Source organism: Phodopus roborovskii, unplaced genomic scaffold (assembly GCF_943737965.1).
Source record: "Phodopus roborovskii unplaced genomic scaffold, PHOROB, whole genome shotgun sequence".
In the NCBI taxonomy this organism is placed as follows: domain Eukaryota; kingdom Metazoa; phylum Chordata; class Mammalia; order Rodentia; family Cricetidae; genus Phodopus; species Phodopus roborovskii.
In genome coordinates, this window is record NW_026126525.1 from 17719404 (window position 1) to 17738077 (window position 18674).

Genomic DNA, 18674 nt, shown 5'->3' on the forward strand with positions numbered 1-18674 from the left:
TTTAACATTAAAAGAAAAATGCTCTGACATTATGAGACCTTTTCTTTCTCCCTCCCTCCCTTCCTCTCTCATTCCCTCACTCCTTCCTTTCCTTCATCACATTTGTGTGTATATGTGTGTGCAGTGTGTGTGTGCAGTGTGTGTGTGTATGTGTGTGTGTGTGTCTGTGTGTAAAAATTCCTTTCTATATTTACAGTAAAAGTTAAGTAGGAGGAAATTGTGGCACTTGATATATATATTTCCTGCATAAAATATATTTGGATTGTTTGGATGTATGTGCTGGGGTGATTTTTTTTTTTTTAAGCTTCTAAATATGCCTTTGTTGATACACGTACATATGCATTAATTAGCTGAGAACAGAAGTGATTCCACTCTGCAAATGATCATCAAATACAACATAAAACCATATCAGATGTCTAAGAATGGAAAAATAAAAGAAATATGAAAGATAAGTTTGTGCTATTTTTTTCAGGCAAGTGATATAATGTGATTGGCTCCTATGGTCACTGCAGTGGGATTATTATTATCAAATACATAGACAAACTGCCAGACCCATTTTTAACAAATGAGATCTGTCTTTCTCTCTTTTTAAATGTACACATTTCAAATATTATTTAGCATTTTTGTTCATCTTTTGTGTTTGCATATTACTGTGTCAAGAATATGCACACAATTTCAAAGGCAGTGCCTATTTTGCTCTTTGTAGAAGTTCAAATTAAACATGGGTTTAGAACCAGTGGTGTTTATCACAATGCTTTCCTTTTCTTATAAAATCATTGCCCCATTAGTCCAGAGATTAATATTCTAAGTCAAATTCATGCATGTTACCATGTACAATTGATAGTACTCTGCTGTGTGTTAAATAATACTTCTTAATATTGCTGATACATTGCTCAAATAACTGCATTTATATGATCTCACTATGGAGTCACCCACGTATAATGAACAGTTTAAATTTATGTGTCATTGAATAGAATGAATAATACAGCATCTCAAGTGATAGTCATAATTGCTATTTGATTTTTCTTTTCTGTGACTTCATTACTCATACTCACTGCCTGCTTATTGTGAAATAGAAATGCTATTAATTTTAAGGAATATATGGTGTTGAGATTATGTGAAATTTAGAGCTTTATACAAAATCAAGTAGAGTGAGTTTATTAAAAAAATAGTTTGGTCTTATTTTTCACAATTACATTTTTAAAGGGATTGTGGTATTTATAAGTATAGTAACTACTGGTTGATTTTCCCTTATTTAAAATCTCTTTACTTATTTCTAATACATGCTTTATGCAGACAGAAGTATAGATTGAAGAGTAAATTTCAAGTGCCCCTGCAAAAGGACTAAAATGTTTTTAAACACATATTTTTTTGTTGAAAAAAAAAAGTTCATACAATATATCCTATTCAATATTTTCCCTTTTTCAGTTCCTCCCAGATAGATACTCCTTATCTCATTACCCATTCAACTCGAACCAAGTGATTGGAATTTTTCTCTGCTTAAAAAACAAACAAACAAAAACAGATAATAAATATTCTAGATGCCAGAGAAGTTAAGTATAGAGTAATGGATTAGTGGGTAGGAGAGTGCCTCCCCCAAAAGTAAATAGAATAAATAGTTACAAAGAGATGGAGGAGAAACAAGCTGGTGGATTAAATTGGGAGAAGGAAGGAAGGAATAAGGAGGGTGATACCAAGATGACGAACTGACACTGTCGTCCATTTGAGGGGACTAAAGTCCATGTGAAAGCCTCCTATAGAAAGTTCTTAAAATATATACATATATGAAAGGAATCTAAGTGGTACCCCCAAGTAACAAGTATGTAATTCCCTGACACCCATTTTTCATTTAACAAAAAATAAAATATAACTTCCACAAACTGGTCAATTCTTCATTCTTTAATCTAGTGTTTATAAAGATGAAGGAACTAAAAGCAGAATAGTAAGTATAATAATACATCTGTGATATATGGATTTTAATGACTTTCTATTCATTCAAATTTTACAGTTTATGCACAAATTATAATTGATATCTAAACATGCCGGATTTGCCCCTTTTTTAGTAGGTTGTGGTGACTTGTGGTATACCTGATTGAAGAAGAGCATTCCAATATCTTCACTTCAACTCTATATAACCAGAATGTAAAGCAAAATTTAGTAGATTTATTTTTTGTAAATTCAGTATAAACAACTAATTATACATCTCATAGAAGTATTTAAATTCATAATATTTAGTGTGTCAGTGGTAGATATGAATTGGATTCAGTGAGACAAAACAAAAATTTAAGCAAGAAGGTATTTCCAATGGGTAAAAGCTGATTTTTTCGTTACATTTAATGGCTCTATAGCTCTGAAACATCTGTACTATAATAAGATTTCTAATCTCTGTCAAGTACATCAGAAACATTATTTAATAGGGAAAATATGTGATTTATGAAGTATGATATTCCAATTGTGTCTTTGGGGACCACTTATTAATCTTGAAAACTAAATTTTAAATCAATATAAGGTAATTTACCTATGAATTGCTTTCAAGATTAAGAATTGTTAGGTTTCAATTTTCTAATTCATGCTCTCTGTTTTTATATTATAGACATGATAAAAACTAATAGGTGTTTTACTGTCCATTGACAACTTCCTCTTTGTTTCACATTTGAATTCTAGCAGCTTTACAAGGTGTGCCCATCATGCCTGACTTTTGAAAGAGTTGAGGATTAAGACACTCTTTTCAGAGGAGGACATTTCATTATACTGAAAGTTAAAATTGTGGGGCTATGAACATGGCTCAGTGCAAATAAGTGCTTGCTCAGCAAGCATGAGGAGCTGAGTTCATAACCTCACAACCCACATAAATCATTGGGCAACCTAACCCTAAAATGCTCATCTGTGTCATCCCCTGTAAGATTAAAAACACCATGAAAGAGGGCATAAAAAGAATGAAGAACTGGGAAGATGTGGAAGTGTGATACACAAAGACCACTGGGCATGAAATGACTTGCTGCACTCAGGAACTCACTGCAATAGATTTGGGAGGGTAAGGTTCATGAAGCCCTACTCCTTCTTGTGAGAATATTAACAGTGGCCAAGGAGGGTGTTGCTTCCATTAGTAAAGTTAGAAAATAAAGTAACATTCTTTCTTTAGCCACTGAGAAGTTGCCCATAATATAGAGACAGGAGAGAAGCCCTAGTCCCTACTTCACATGACCTGTCAGATCTACATGACCCCTACTGGATGGCATTCTCCTACATACGGAATTGGGGTGGGGGGATAGGAGGGGAGCATGGTTAGGGTGCATGTGAGAAGGCAGAGAGGGTAAAAGGGAGGGAGAGGGAGAGGGAGAGGGAACTGGGATCGACATGTAAAATAATATAGTTCTTATGCTCACATAAGAACTTCTGTTTAAATTCAGAGGTGACATACAAAAATAGATGGAAATAAGAGGATTCACTGAGAAGAAGCACTTCAGTGATAGAACAAAGGAGGAGGATGGAGTCCAGAGGTTATTGAAGATGGTTAAGATTCATTACAAACATGTATGTGATTGTCAGTGTTTGTCTCTAGTTCTAACATTAGGGAGCAGATCTGAACTATACTCAGTGAGAGCTATTCAGTTTAGTTATAGACTATTTTCTCAATGTAGGAATGTAGAGAACAGCACTGGAAGAAAACCAGTGTCCTGCTGTGGCTATTGCATGCACCTGCATGTTTGTATTTACCTACCACTCATGCCCATACACCATATGCGTATTATACCACCATCACTAAATACACAATAGCATTCCCACATTACACCTCATTCACACACAGGGAGGAGGGTAATAGATAGGAAGAAGAGAGAAAGAGGGGGAGAGAGAGAAAGAGGAAGGGAGAAGGAAAGAATACAAAATCAGGTAAGGTGAAGATGTGGCTGTCTGGTAGAGTAACTGCCTAGCAGTATAGTAGCCTACTGTGGCAATGTCTTCAAGGAAACTATCTTCTGAACACTGCCGGGAAGTTGAACATTGGAACTCCAGAAAGTATGACATTATTCCCAAGACCTGCACAAATTCCATGCACAAATAGGAGGCCATGACATGGAATTCTACCTCTAGTTTGAGAACTATTGTCAATTAGCTTCTGCGAGGTAAAAGGTCAGTTTTCTTTAAGAGTACAGCACTTGATAAGTTGACCAGACTCTAATGAAAGTCTTCACATCAAAGAATGTGTGTGCAATATTGACACCCTCTTTTATGTTCTCTCTCTCTCTCTCTCTCTCTCTCTCTCTCTTTCTCTCTCTCTCTCTCTCTCTCTCTCTCTCTCTCTCTCTCTCTCTCTCTCCTGTCTTCTATTCCTAACCGGGATCAATATCTTTCTGGTCACACGAGAAGACAGGAGAGAGAGAGAGAGAGAGAGAGAGAGAGAGAGAGAGAGAGAGACCATAAAAGAGGGAGTCAATATTGGTTTGAAGATAAATTTGAACACAAAGAAAGGTCTAGAGAACTACAAGACTGCCGCCAACTAACAATTTGAGCATCCGTGGAAAGGCTACCATAAATGCCCTTCCCGGAGAGTGAGATCAACAACTAACTTATCCATGGAGCCCTTATCTAATACCTGTTGGAAACAGGAACAAACACCCATACCTAAACACTGAGTCGAAATTGAACCCAGATGCAGATGGAGAGGACAAGACCAGGAGGCAGAAACACATAGAGACAGCTTACCTGAACAAGGAGGAGCTAACTGGCCACCAGACTGATAGCTAGGAAGCCAGCATGGGACTGACTCAGGCACCCCTGAATATGGGTCTCAGCCAGAAGGACTGAGCACATCCCCCCATGGAGGGATATCTGCCTTAACCTAGAGACAGGAGAGAAGCCCTAGTCCCTACTTCACATGATCTGTCAGATCTACATGACCCCTACTGGATGACATTCCCCTACATATGGAATTGGGATGGGGGGATGGGAGGGGAGGGTAGTTAGGGTGCATGTTAGAGGGCAGAGAGGGTAAAAGGGAGGGAGGGAGGGAGAGAGAGAGGGAGAGGGAGAGGGAGAGGGAACTGGGATCGACATGTAAAATAATGAATTAAATAAAAACATGCTTTGACTCCAAAATTTAAGATCAAGGACAAGTTACTGGGGAAAAGGATTTCCACTTTTGTTTCCACAGAAAATGAAAAGCTGTGGATTCCTTCCAGACTAATGTGGTTTGATCAAGCCAGACCGCCTGAAACAGAGTACCAGGTAATCCTACATTCAAACAGCTGGACAAAGCAGCCTTAGAGAGTACAGCCAGGATTTCTGCATATTAGAATCTCCCATGATAGCACCCCTTATCAGCAGGAAGTAGTTTGGAAAGAATGACAGCCAAATTCCCAAATATTGTCTATAAATGTTTATTTTCATTTAAATGGACTTGGTTATAAAAAATAAATAAATAAAAAAGAGTCATAAAAAAAGAATGTGTATGCAATGCAAGTTAACCTTTATGAAAAATGAAAACAGAATACAGTATTGGGTAGTAGAGAGAATAAATATCATCAAAACATGAACAAAAATTCAAATAATGAAAAAATATGAGTGCCCTCTCTCTCTCTCTCTCTCTCTCTCTCTGTGTGTGTGTGTGTGTGTGTGTGTGTGTGATGGGTTTAGTCCCTAGTTTAATAATTTATAACTTAACTTAAAGTTATAGATGACAGTAACAAGGTCCCATAACAATAAAGTAAGAAGTTCTGTATTAAAGCCCGTAAGGACAAGCTGATATTATTAGCATGGTATCCAGTTTTCCAAGTATTGAATTAATTGTTAATACCTTTGGTCTTCACTTTTCAGGATTAGAAAGGCTATCTGGTGCTGAGGGTGTGAATTAGTGAGAGAGAAATTTTATAGAATGCATAGGACTCTATGTTCAATATCCAATGCCTAATACAGAGACACATGAATTAACAAAAAAGAAATAGTAGAAAAATTAGTATAATGAATTATTACATCACATGCCCAAAATGTACTGTCTAGTTGCCACCATTACAGGCAAAGTCACCTATAATTTTGTCATATCTGACATCTTGAATTTTACAAGTTATTGCTTAGACAACAAACATTGATATTTTCTTTGAACCTGTCAGAATAAACACACTTCTTTTGGATTTAACGTTTTATTTGATTACTCTAAAGACTCTTTTATTGATATTTTCATCTAAGGTGCTTTTTTATTTTCAAATACTAGAAGTATATTACCTAGCATCTATGGAAGAAATTTAGGTTGATTTATTATTTTTTTCTGAAATACAAATGTTGAATTTTTATTCATAGACCAATAATGTGAATATTATTTTGATTCTACTTTGAGATTTTATTGATTTATAAAACTAAATGCAAATTAATTAAGTTTTATACATCTCAGTTTCTCTATATGCCAAGTAGAAACAGGCTATTTGCCTTTGAGTTTTTAGCATGCAATCACATTTCATAAAATTTTGTCAGAAAAATGATATGTAATAGTTTCTCATGTTACCAAGCATCAGTTTAAGTGGTGAAACATTTCACTGTAATAGTAAATTCCCATTCTTAAAATTAATAAATCAAATAATGTATTACATGGAAGACAACATATGACAAGGATTTGCTAGGATGAAGGACTTGATGCTGGTATTGTATCTGCAGAATTGGCCATAAGTTACTACAGTGTGCATGAAACTGGTGGGCATTGCTCTAACTCACCAGCACTGTCACATTTACATTCATTGATACTTTCTGTCCTCATTTTGCTAACATTTGGCTACTGACAATAAAGAAAACCCTGTGTATGTATTGCAGTACTAAGAAAAAACAGCACTCCATGGCAAATATACTGTACTGTCCTCAGCTGGCAACTCCTGCAGCTGAGAAACCTTATTGTGTAGAACAAATCACTTCTTTTCCATGGTCTCTGGCTGTGTGGCTCTTTGACAGAGCTGGAATTTGTGTTACCCAAAGTTAGCAAGATTCAAGTAGTTACCACATGTACTTATGTCCTTCTATTTCATGTCAATTATCCATGGTCTATCAAACAAGATTGTGCAGTGCTTTTTGATTTATGTAACATACAAAAGATTAACACATGCATCTGGAACCTGGTAGATAGTTGCTTATCCCTTATGTTTCTTTCTGTGAGGTAGAAAGTCTTTAAATTCCATTTTTACTTATTGGCAGCAAATTTCATAACCATTTTAACACAAGCCTGAAATATCAAAATTGTATCGAGTGGCTTTGAAGAGCATAATAAGTCCAAATCAGAATTCAAGTAGTAGACATATTCAAACACTAAAGCATAACATAACTTGTTGTTTGAATATTAACTATTCAGGTTTGTTGAGCTTAAGGAATATAACCTCAGTTGTTTCTTCCTTAGAATCCCCAAAAATAGAAAAGAAAATTTCACTGTATAAGAATAAATGGCAGTTTTAGCTGAAATATAAATTAAATACCAGGAAGTCCACCCAATTGTTGTGTTACATATAAAAATTTTATGCACACTACACCATCTTATTTGTATAGCCAAATCTGGAAGCAACCTAGATGCTCCTCAACTGAAGAACAGATGAAGGGGAGGTGGCACAGTTATATAATGGAATACTACTAAGCAGAAACAAAATAATGGGATCTTGAAATTTGCAGGGAAATTTATGGAACTAGAAGAAACCATCCTGAATGAGGTAACCCAGTCACAAAAAGATGAACATGGTATGTACTCACTCATATATGGATTTTACATATAGAGCAAAGGGTCACCAGTCTACAATCCACACCACTAGTGAAGCTACAAAGCAAGGAGGACTCTAAGAGAGCCATACATGATCCCCCACAAAAGGGGAAAGGGACAAGATCTCATGAGAATTGGAATTATGGGGGGAGGGGAGAGGAAGTTAGGAGAAAGAGAAGGGGAGAGGAGGAGGGGAGAACATGAGGAAGCAGGAAGATTGAGTTAGGAAAAGAATAGGGGAGAACAAGAAAAGACATATCATAATAAAGGGAGCCATTATAAGTTTAAAGAGAAATCTGGCACTGAGGAGATGTCCAGAGACCTACAAAATGACCCCAATGTTGGCCAATTGGAAGGAAAGATAGGAGGGACTAGGACACAAGGAGGAAAGAGGAAGTAGTAAGGAGGGGTCAAGATGGAGAGTCTGGAGAGAGCTGAACACCAGCCGGCTCTCGGAGGGTAAGAGGAGACCACATGGAAATACATAGATTAGCAGAAATAGGTTAATATTTAAGACAGAGCTAGCCGATAAAAAACAAGTAACTGGCCAACAGCATTATATCAAACACAGAGTCTCTGTGCGTTAATTGGGGCTGGTGCAAAGGTGGAACAAGACCTGCTGTGGGAGGAAAAACCTAATCCTTACATATGGCACCCACATGGCTAGTAAGAACTTCCACTAAAAATTTAACAAACGCTTTAAAAAGGGTTTTACAAACAAAAGAACAGAGACAAGCAAGGTTTCTTGGTAGCAGCATTTTTCTCGGTTGGACTCTGTTTTGTGAGAGGCAAGCACATAATTGTGCAACTCCTTTAAGGGAAATTTCCTGACTCAGCATAAGCGGCAAAAAAACCGTAGGGCTTTTAAGAAGCACTGCTAATAATTTATTGGTGTGTATGAGAGATGGCAATGGCAGTGACCACATCTCCAAGCCGGCAGCATGCTTGCTGGATGGCAGCGCAGACCAAGGCAGTGAGCACAGCTTTCAGTTCTGGTGTTAAAAGTACCCACCACCATCTTTGGTAAACCACGGCTGACACAACTATGACTTTCATTTTAGCAATGTTGTTGTTTATCTGATAAAAGACTCGTGGCTAAAAATAGATAAAGATTTACAGTAAAGACAGATTCACATTACGAAAAAGCACTAAAGGTTTACAATGTGTTCTAAAATATATGTAGGCTTGGGAGAGAAATGGAGTAAAACGGTTTTAAATAGACAGAGAACTGGGTGTTTTGGCACATGCCTTTAATCCCAGCACTTGAGAGAGGCAAGCAGATCTTGTGATTTCAAAGTAAACCTGGTATGCAGAGTGAATTCCAGGACAGATAAAAGTTTCACAGAGAAACCCGGTCTCAAAAAATGAAAAAAATAAAAAGTAAAATAAACAGAGTAATTAAAAAAAGCCACGTAAAGATGGAGAGAATCTGGATACTGTATGGTATTATATTGTCTTTGTATTGTTTGACTGCTGAGGAAATAACAACTGATAAAAGAAATACTGCTGGATTAATTCAATTTATATATTTTAAAAATGCTTTGACTCCAAAATTTAGGACTAAGGACAAGTTACTGGGGAAAAGGATTTCTATTTTTGTTCCACAGAAAATAAAAAGCTGTGGATTTCTTCCAGAATTAATGTGGTTTGAGCAAGCCAGACCTTCTGAAATAGAGTATAAGTTGATCCTACATTCAAAACAGCTGAACAAGGCAGCCTTGCAGACTACAGCCAGGATTTCATCTTCTTAGGATCCCCATGACAGCACCCTTTACCAGCAGGAAGTAGTTTGGAAAGAACAACGCCCCAGTTCCCAAATATTGTTTATAAATATTTGTTTTCATTTAAATGGGGTTGGTTATAAAGGGTTAATGATCACAACCAATATCTTTTTAAAGGTAAAAAGGGGATTATGGTATAGATATACTTTGTTTTGGAATGGATTTTCATTTATTGATTAAAATTTAAGGTCAATTTTGTGATATGTATGTTTCTCTTTTTGTTTAGGTATTGTGTTCATATAGCTCATTTTAAAATGTAATGTATAGTCAAAACTTATAGCTAGGTGAGTTAGGATTTCTAGATATGTAGAGATGTATTTTAGATGAATAGGCAATCTTCAAACCTTTCAAAAACCTACAGAATATGGCATTTTAAAAGGCATTCTTGACAATGAGGCACAATTGCTCCTGGCAACACCACCTGCATTAGAAAGAAAGATGGGCATTGAAGAAACTCGTTATGGAGTTTACTTCCAATATGGCAAGACTAGCCATTTGGACAAGATACTGCTCTTCTCTCGACTGTTTGACTTGATGCTGTATAAACTGGACATGCAGGACCCACAGAAAAATGAATGCTGATTCAAGATGGATATTGCTACAGAGTTCCTGCTTCATGGAAGAGTCTGCCAGACAGTCTGCAGGACACAGAGAAAAGTGACTGACAAACTGCCAATACAAGAAGACAGTTTAAAGTTTCCTACTTTGCTGAAGAGTCTGCCAGACACACCAATGGCCTATGGGCTTAAGATGGAAGATTACAGAAGAACTTCAGGTGACTGACAAGGCAAGATCTCTGTCATTTCTAGAGTTTATATACTATCCTTCTGTGGTCTTTGAAGGAGTTGAAGACAGATACTTATGGTTATAGTTTTCCTTAGTTAATATTAAAGATAAGTTACTTAGACTTTAGTCAAACAAAGAGAGGATAGATGATGAAATATTTTCTTCAAATCTTGCTAAATGTTAATGGACTAAATATTGTTAACTATGATTGTTATTTGACAACTGTTGTGTGATATATTTTGCTTTGCTAAGATTAAAACCCTTCTTTTTATTTAGACAGAAAAGAGGAGATGATGGGAGATGCCATTATGTATATATGTTTCTCATACTGGTTAATGAATAAAGCACTGTTGGCCAATAGGAGAGGAAGATAGGAGGGACTAGGAGACAAGGAGGAAAGAGGAAGTAGTAAGGAGGGGTCAAGATGGAGAGTCTGGAGAGAGCTGGACACCAGGTGGCTCTTGGAGGGTAGGAGGAGACCACGTGGAAATACATAGATTAGCAGAAATGGGTTAATACTTAAGACAGAGTTAGCCGATAAGAAACAAGTAACTAACCAACAGCATTATATCAAATACAGAGTCTCTGTTCATTAATTGGGGCTGGTGCAGCAGTGGAACAAGACCTGCAGCAGAAGGAAAAACCTTATACCTTACAGAATACAATTGACATCATGGTGTCAGCCCACAAGAAGGAAAACCCGTAATGAGTGACACAGATAGGAAAAGCCCCAATATCACAGATGTCAGAACGTTTCTTGCTTCTGCTGTACTTTTACATGTTTTATCATTGTCATCTTTCTTTGGAGTTTGGCATGTTGTGGATGGGTGTGGGGCAATCCCCACTACTTGTAATGTAGTGTATTTACCTCATTGCCATTTTTAATCTGTGGATTTTTATGAAGGTGACTTCTTATGCTGTGCTGTCTAATTAATAGTAATAATGTTAGCATAGAGTGTTCATGATAAAAATTAAAACAAGGAAGTCTCACACAGTTAGAACACATGAGTTTCTATTTAGGAGCCATATATACTATGACTTAGATTAGTGATCAAGAATAACAATTTAGTCCCAGGAGCTCAGGTAGTTTTGATTCTTCTAATCTTAACGTAGGAAAGTGTGTTCACAGGTTTCAGAGTGCATAATAGTTAAATCAAAGTTTGGAAAAATAACTTAATGTTAGGATAAAATGTTTCTGTCAAATAGCTTTGAGGTGAAAACCCATGAAGACAGTCTAAAGTTTTAGAAAGGCACAGAGTTGAATGAAGAACTTTTTAAGGTCAGGGAACAAACAAAACACAGTCCAATATCTACTAGCTGATATAGTTTCCTTGCTAGCATTGGTTGGTGAAATCAAAGATGATGATTGATTCCTTCTACACAATTTGCCCTCAATGTTCTCATATAACAAAACTATTGATGAGTGGTTATGTAACCTTAAGATTTAAAGTAGCGCTGATTGATTCTTTCTCATATGAAGAACTTTATATTTGTGATTCCTTTAAGTTTTCTAATGAGCCTACCTTTCAAGATAAGTAATAAATTGACTGGTCCTTTCTTTGTAACTACAAAATGTAGCCTGTCAGTAAAAGAATACCTTGTTTGGTAAGACGTTGCTTGGATATGAATGTACATAGGCTCCTGGGAAAATTTGATTTTCACCTGTGATACTTAAAATGTTTAGTCATGTAGGGGACATGGAAAACATGCTCTTTTTTTTAATTGTAGTCATTATAATCATTCACTTGAAATACAGAATGTGACCACATTGTAATTTTATATTGACTGAAAGATTTTGCTGGGGTATATAAGACTGAAGGAGAGAAAAAAGATAAGAGTTAGAACGAGTTAGAAGGAACACATTAAGAATTAGAGAGTTTTAAGGAAAATGTCAAGAATGAGAGAATTGGAAGTAATTGGAAGGAAAATATCAAGAAAAAAATGAGTTCAAATGAGTTAAGAAAATTGCCAGGAAAAACAAAGAATAGAGATTATGAAATAAGAATAAAGAAAAGATCTTAAGGAAATAATCAAGAGGGTGTATGAGTGTCTTTCCCCAACTCCCTCAGATAAAAAGTCATAGTACTCACTGACTCTGTGGTTTCCCTTTGAGCCCTGAGATGCTAGAGGCTAGTCCCCCAGGCAGGGAAAACTTTGTTTTCTGTCCCACCTCCTCCAAATTCCCTGTTGGACAAACATCATCATGGTGGCAGCTACCAAAGGCAATTAGCTTTCATAACTCTGGCATAAAAAAGTCCCTGTATAATTACTTGGAAGGAGAAATGATGTGTATTTAAAAGCTTTGTAAGTATTCACCACCATCTGTTCATCTCAGGACTTCTAGCTCTGCATCAGTCTGTGTCTCCCACCCGACTCCTACACACTGTGGAGGTATCCTATACTATCCTTTGAGCAACCATCATCTGGCAGTTATTGCAACATATGTGCATGTAACATGTTTTAAGCATCCCAGAACTCACTATAGAACATAGACTTTCACTAAATAAAGAAGAAATCTTTGATTCTTGCATAGGAAGCATTTGCAATGAAATGAGCCTCCAAAAGTGTTTTCCTAAAATAATATGCTCTATCTTGTGTCAAAGCCAATACTTAATTTGAGTTATGTAGAACAGTAATGCCAAGGACATGGGAAAAAAATATATCAACATGATGGCTAGCACAGCCATTCTAATTTAAAATCAACACTTAGATATTCAAACATAAAGGTCTTATGCATTTGCCTAATAGATCACCTGGAGCTTAAAACATTGTGCAAAACATCTACAAAATGAAGAGAGATGTCATTAGTGGTTTCCTGAAGGATGACAGATGGGTTAGAAAAGACTGCACAAGTAGTATTAATGCTAGCATGTATTCATCGAATTTTCCAAGTAGAAGATTAAGTAAGTGTTAATTCAGTGGCAATCCCAGGAATAAAGAGTAAAGCAACAAACACCCAAATCACTGTGTTTTGGAAGAGCAAGATTGTGAGGCATATGCTGAAAACAATCCATTGCCTGGAGCACAGCTAAGACAGACATACTGTGTTGGATGGTGCTGAATGAAATGAGGAAAAAAAAATAATGTGCCTGTGAAGATGTGCCCTGTGACTTTCCAAGAACAGCAGCACTGGTGCCAGGGATCCCCATTCATACGATGCTGAAGCCCAATAGTGTGATTTGCTTGGATTGCAAGGTGATAGAGGAAACTGTTATCACAGGATATGAAAGCTTTCTAAAGTTATGTGAAAATAGTCTGAAAGTAAAACATTCTTTTGAAGATTGCTTATCATTTTACTTTTGAATTTCTTTGTTTTTGTATTATAGTATTTCTCTTTATGGGCAGCATAAGCTGTAAAAAATTCTTACAATGCTAGGGAATAACACTTTGGGAACAAGATTCAAGTATATTTCATTTATAATGTAGTAAATATGCTCTGATTTAAGTAGGAAAGTAACTACAGTAAACCATTGTCTCTATGTCTACCATTCTTAACAATGTAGTGTTGGATATTTCAACGTTTATATTACTGGAGTTCAATGTAAAGATTTATATGACTTTGTATATTAAATATAATTAACATGTTCCTACTTAATTTGAAATTTTCTCATTAAAAGTACAAGGGGAGGTTTCATGAAATGAATCTTCCTCACAGCTCTGTTTTAAATTTTTAATCTTTAGTTAATCCACTTACAAATTAGATGCTAAGAAATTGAGGACCAGAATTTACATATACATTTGATCTTTTGTCCCTAACTTTCTTTATGTCTCTGGTCCCTTATAGGATTTAAATGTTAATCTTGGTTATCAACCTAAATTATTTCAGAGATTTGTCAATTTGCAGGTATTACCACTTTCTTCACTGCTTCTGAATTTAGCTGCACTAAGGGAATTTCAGTGTTTGAGATGAAATATGAACAAAATATTATTTTGAAGAAAAAGAATACATGAAATGCAATTAAGTGTATGAATGATTCCCACAGAATCTTTTCTGGGTAGGTAACCTCACTGTATTTGGAAAGGAAGAGCCAAGAGAGATGCAGTGGGACATTTTTTAAGGCATAATAAGTGGAAAGAAGAGGGGTCCCAGAGAACTGTGTTAACAGCATCACAAAGGAATACAACTTCACTATTGCCAGTGAGAAGAACAGAGTCCTGAATGTGGTGTGCATGTGAGCATGCGTGCGTGCGTGTGTGTTGCATTGAGGGCATGGGCACAGAAGCTGAAGAAGCTGTTAAGAAGTAGATGGCATTGTATTTTTGATATAAATAAAATGATGCTGGAGAAAATTTGAAATGAGGAAATCAAATAATTTTCATGTAGATGCAAAAGACTGAGAGTGTTCTTTATTGACTTTCTACCTTTTTGCCAAATATGTTTAACACATTGCATTCCCATGTTTTACTTCAGAATATCTGAGAAAAAAAAGTGAATGTGTTCTGAATTAATTTTATATTTAACACTAAAAATGCTTGAATTCCAAATAAAGGCTTGAATTCTACATCTAAAATCTAACATGTGGCTGTTTACTTGGTAACCACAGCTTTTCATTAGCAGTTTCCATAGCCTTGAACAGCATGGTAGCCTATAGGATCTATTTTTCTCATTTAAATTTTTGATGCATATATTCTGAAATACATAACCCAAGTGCTGTTAATCATTGAGATATCACTGTAGCCCTTCCTTTGACTTACATCCACAGGAAGTGACCTCAGTCTGTGGGTTCCAACTCTATCTTTTCTCCCTAAGTTAAGGTAACATGATTTTATGTAATATTCCATTATAATTTTGATTCTTAGGATTTGACTTATAATTTGCTTTTTCCAAGGTGTTGATATTTTTTTTCTTGTCAGTTTATGAAATCTCCTACCATAAGGTGCTTTGTCATTTTCAGTGCCCTTCTTTATTAGTTTTGGGCCATGTTTGTATATGATTTTTGTGCTCACTCATAATTTATGTGTCAGAAACTTGATCACCATTATAGTGATAATGGCAGTGCGAAGAGCCATTCAGAGTTGAAGTAAATCTTTGTGGGAGCATTATTGTAGTACTCTAGTTAGTTTCTTTATGGCTTTGGTAACAGTCATGTTCAGTGCAGTGTATTAAGAGCCCACTTTTGTTTATTTTCCTTTCTATTCATTCAGTCAGCATGACTATTTGGTCACCCCGATGTTGTCTCATTTTAATGTTACTGTCTTGCATCAGAATACATATTGTAACTGTGAGTCATGAAGGTGATACAAAGAAATTACAGGCAAATTGAGTTCCTACTGAGAGAGTGGTGTATGGTGAAGTGCAGCAATGGCTACCTACACTCTCACAGCAGCTGGTTCTAGAGTCATATAGTGTACAACTGTCTATCAAGAAGACCCAGATTGGAACAATGATTGTGGAATTTAGTCAAGATGCAAAGGTGAAGGATATGAAGAAATCTGGGAAGTAGGCAGAGGTGACATTAATCCCAGCATTCAGAGGCAGAGGAAGGTAGATCTCTGAGTTTGGGCCTGCTTGTTCTACAGAGGGAGTTTCAGGGCAGCCAGGGCAGCACAGAGAAACCCAAAAATGTTCAAGCAAGATTTCAAGCTGAGTAAGGAATTTTCTATTGCATTCACAGTACTTCAAACCCCCATCCCTTTTAATTCTTCATTGTTTGATTTTCTTTGCTGTTTTCTTTCATTCTGGTTCTCTAAGCTATTAAAAGGCTCTGATGTACTTGACAATGTTTGATGACCCTTTAGATAGCTAGCCAACAAAGGACTATGTTCCAAAAACTCTTTTTTTTCAGATTAATGTGCAGATTCTGATTTGGAGAGCTCAAAGTATCTGATTTGGAGAGCTCAAACTTTGGTTTTATTGGTATTGTTGGCATTGATAAGTACATATCATTTCCCCTCTTCCCTGCATCTGTTAATACTATGAATCAAGAGTAAAACGAAAATACTTCTAGGCCACACACACACACACACACACACACACACACACACACACACACACACAGAGTTTTCTAAGAGGATATCTGTCTATAATTTTGTAGACATTCTACTGTTTGACAGTTGCATAAAGTGTTTTTCCCTTTGATACTTACTGCAAGTTCATTCTGATACATAGACTGTAAAAGAATAATAAATACTGAGAAAATGTTCAGGTTCTTCCAATGCATTTTATGGTCTGAATATAATGGATTGCATTAGAGTAATGAACTCTGAGCATACTTTCATACAGTCATTACAAACCCAGTGAGCACCAGGCAGACAGTATTGTCCAGCCTGTAATTCCTCAGTATTTATTGGAACTGAAAAATAAATGCCTCACTTCCTCCACATCTCTTTGCCAAGACTGCTGATTCTTGGGAAAAGATATATGAATTTCCTTTAAAACATAAATGCTTTTTTTTTTTTAACTCATCTGAAAATGATTTTCTCTTCAGCCTCCAATTTAGTGGTCTTAAAATAGGAGAAACCACACCCACAGGCCCCTGATGATCAATTATTACTTTTGCCTGTTTTTTTTATTATTCAACTCAGTTAGGTTGCTGTGCTATGGAGAGGTTCACAAGATAAATTGCCTCCCTTTGGCTATGTGGTTTACTTCAATTACACAAACAGCAGCCTGAAAATCTGGAGGAGATGAGAACTACAAGAATTCTGGGAGACGCTAACGATTAACGCCTGCATTATTACTCTCTGGAGGTTCTTCAAACTCAGAGTCCCCCATGGCATTGTCAGAATGGCAAAGTGACACAGAAGTACTCTGCAGTTAGGCATCCTCCAGCTGCCAGTGTAATGCCTTCCCAGTGCATAGAGCTGTTTGCCCCCAGAGTCCCATGACATGTGTGGAATCAACAGACACTGTGTGACCATGATGGGTTTAAATAGATCTAATCATTCTGGAAGTCAGATAGCTGTGAAAAATCTTGTTACCCTGGGAAGGAAGCCTATCTTTCTCTAATAAAACAGAATGTAGTTACTGTACTCTTCATTTCCTAAAGCACTCTCCTTTGTGTTATTAATTTTTTGAAAGTGCAAGTTTGAGAAGGCCTTTAGAGACACTGAGCTTATCAAGTCTATTCATCTTCTGACAGAAAAAAAATCCTTTACCAAAATAATGCTCTTGAAACACTATTTTACTAGTGGTCCTCCAAGGACAGCAAGTTCTGCCTATGCGTATATTCAACTCTATTAAGAGTAAAGCTCATAATGATATGGCTGTTAAAATTTTTTTAAAAAAAGAAAAGAAATAGAAAAGGGAAAATATCTTAAAGCATTCAGGATGGATGGTTGGTGGTTTGTAAATAAAAGATTCAGGACTTATTTTTAAATACTACTCTATGAGTATTATTGTTTGGCTTGCATGTGTATTTGTGCACCGTGTGTACATCTGGTACCCTCAGAGACCAGAAAGAGTGTGGGATACTCCAGAACTAGAGTTGCAGAGGATTATAGACAGGCTTGTGGGTGCTGGGAATTGAACCCAAGTCACCTGCAAGGGCACTCAGTGGTCCTCTTCTCGACTGAGCAGTCTTTCTAGTCACACCTTTAGTACTCTTGTACCTATGTTTTTATGCTTTTTGCTTTGAAAGAACTTTCTAGAAGTACAGTATTTTCTCTTAGAGAAGGTTGATTATTTACTGACGATATTTAGATAAATAACAGAACAATATGCATATTTGATTTTCATTTTTGTATATGAGGGAAACAAAGACAGGAAAGCACAAGATCTAACAGTTGTCACACCCAAGATGTGTCTGCCTTACGGAAAAGTGTGGGAGGGTGGGAAGATCATTGGCTTGGGAATTGCTCTTATCAATTAAAGTACTTTTCTAGCCAATAGCATTGGACAGAATTCTTTCTATTTCTCTTTGTAAAACATTAAACATCATTTCTTTTTGTGGAAGACTATAGAAAGATTCAAATTAATTTGGTCAAAGATTTAAGTTAGTGTCCTGTGTTATAACATGCACTGAATATGTGTCAGCCTTTCTAACCGTCCTCTCTATTGACTTATTTCTTTGTTCTACTGCCAGGGTAGTTTCTATTTTGTTATTATTTGTATGAAATTGCATTGAAAAAGAAAGTAAAGTCTATTTAGTTCAACAATTTCTCCTATCTCTGTGGTAGGTGTTAGTATTCAGGCATCTGTACTGGCCTGTCCTTGGGTTCTGACAAGATATGTCTTCAGATGCAGCCACTAAGAGCACCACCTATGCATATTCACTACATCCCCTTTCAAAATGGCCCTGCCCATCTTCCATCTTCCCCACCCCTCCCTCTGTCTCTGTTTCTGTGTGTGTTCCTCTCTCTGTATGTCTCTCTCTGTGTCCATGTCTCTGTCTCATACTCTCTTTACTTCTCTTCTCTGCCCCTCTTTCTTTTCTCCTACTGCT